The sequence below is a fragment of the Schistocerca piceifrons genome, unplaced genomic scaffold (assembly GCF_021461385.2).
Source record: "Schistocerca piceifrons isolate TAMUIC-IGC-003096 unplaced genomic scaffold, iqSchPice1.1 HiC_scaffold_1012, whole genome shotgun sequence".
In the NCBI taxonomy this organism is placed as follows: domain Eukaryota; kingdom Metazoa; phylum Arthropoda; class Insecta; order Orthoptera; family Acrididae; genus Schistocerca; species Schistocerca piceifrons.
This window is the reverse complement of record NW_025726811.1, coordinates 7,501-10,000: the sequence shown is the minus strand read 5'-3', so window position 1 is coordinate 10,000 and position 2,500 is coordinate 7,501.

Sequence of the window (2,500 nt, the reverse complement as noted above, 5' to 3'; positions counted from 1 at the left end):
GGGGGAGTCTTTGTCACTAATGTACACAGATGGAACATTTTGGACTGGAACCAGATTACCCGTACACACGGCGCTGATTAGTAATCAATGCAGAGCCATCAAACTACAGCAAATATACACAACTGTCCGTATACATGCTGAAAGAGTCTGCCCAAAATGGGAACCACACGTCAGCCAGACACTCTGATCACGCACCACTCTCTGCTTCTAACAGGCGCACATACAATATGTAAGCACCAGCATGGAACAACATCCAGTGCATCTTCTCCGCCACATTACACAATCCACACTATCACAACCAGACCAGGAGGTCCGTGCGGAAAATACAATATCCCAGCCTTTCGACATCCACCATTGCGCAGACCAGGCACCAACACCCACACATGTCCTATACAACGGTGCACCCAACATCACAATAGTACCTCCTGTCACAGCGCACAAACAATGACATGAGTCAAAGACACAGGTCTCACACAAGCATAGAATTGGAGCGCCGCCTCTAATAAGCCAAAGGTGCATCCTGACGTGACAAATCTGATCATGTCACAAGCATTCACTTACTATAATCACTATCAACGAACCTGCCGCCCCCGCCCCCCCCCCCCCCCTACACCTTTCCGTACAACAACGTGTAACCTAACCTAACCTAACCTAACCTATGTTGTACCTTAACCTAACCTATGTTGTACCTTAACCTAACCTATGTTGTACCTTAACCTAACCTATGTTGTACCTTAACCTAACCTATGTTGTACCTTAACCTAACCTATGTTGTACCTTAACCTAACCTATGTTGTACCTTAACCTAACCTATGTTGTACCTTAACCTAACCCATGTTGTACCTTAACCTAACCCATGTTGTACCTTAACCTAACCCATGTTGTACCTTAACCTAACCCATGTTGTACCTTAACCTAACCCATGTTGTGCCTCAACCTAACCCATGTTGTGCCTCAACCTAACCCATGTTGTGCCTCAACCTAACCCATGTTGTGCCTTAACCTAACCCATGTTGTGCCTCAACCTAACCCATGTTGTGCCTTAACCTAACCCATGTTGTGCCTTAACCTAACCCATGTTGTGCCTTAACCTAACCCATGTTGTGCCTTAACCTAACCCATGTTGTGCCTTAACCTAACCCATGTTGTGCCTTAACCTAACCCATGTTGTGCCTTAACCTAACCCATGTTGTGCCTTAACCTAACCCATGTTGTCGCCTTAACGTAACCCACGTTGTCGCCTAAACCTGCTCTGTAATTGTTATACGACTCGTTCAATTACTGTAGTGTTGCCCACCCGCAACCCTCGCAATATAGTTCGCTACTCGCACTGCCCGCACCCCTGTGTATCGCTTCATGTTAAACACCTTGCAAGTCTTGCTCACTTTCCACATGCTCCTGCTGTACACTGTAATGTGGATGGCAGCAGGACGTACATGCCGCCCCTCCCCACGTCCCCACCTTGCCCCCTGCCTTCGCAAGCTGGTTGGTGAGAAGTTTGCATGTTCAATGCCCTTCGCATGCGACGTACTCAGGCTACGTTGTGGTGCGGCCTGTGTCAACTGTCCGCTGATGTCGTACGCGTGAACCACAATCTGTACTGCACATTCGTCCTTATGTACTGAATGATACATCGTGGCACATGTGTGACCGCACAACGACTGCGCCCAAAAACGGCGGACCATACAGTGCAAATATTGTGCACGCAGCTACGTGTCGTCTCCCTATGAGAGCTGGATTGCAGTGTGGTACGCCATAGAGACGTGTGGGAGGAACGGACGCCGTGGATGGCGATCAGCATGAGCTGTCTGTTGATGTATTCGGACCTAGTCGTCTCTCCTCACACACCGTGATGGCATGGTGCACCGCGTTCCATATCTGCGACATGCTACAGAGGCCGGTTGACAGTCGTTCGAGCAATGGACATCGCATACGTACGGGGGCCACCTTCCACGTATTGTCTAGGCGTGCACATTTTGTTGCGTGTATGTGGGCAGACGTAGTGTGGCGTGACACCTGACACAGGCATGCAATAATCGTTGAAGTTGCAAATGGCGATGGACGCCTGCGTTTTCTGGTGAAGTTACGCAAATGAACAAATGGTAACCTGTTGTGGTGCGGTTGTTCTCGCTAGGGGTGAATCGGTGATGGCGACGATAGGTTGAGGTACTAACCGGTTGTTCCAGCGATACCCACCATGCCGACGAAACTGAACGGCATCTGGGTGTGAAGCGATACGCGGCGGTGGCTGGGTGGGACCGTCCCCGGCCGGTGAGGGGGCGCCTCCCGGCGTGCTGGCCGCGCGGTGCGTGGGCGCACGCGCTACAGCCGGCTGGTGGGGGCGGCCAGTGGCAGGCGCGCCGGCCGACGGACGCGGCAGGCGTCGCAGCTGCGCGCCGGCGCACCCTGCGCGCGGCGCCGTGCGGCCAAAGTAGGTCCTCGCGGGCCCGGTGCGAAGCGCGGTGGACATCTTCAGTGTGCTGGTCCGATTGAGGACTGT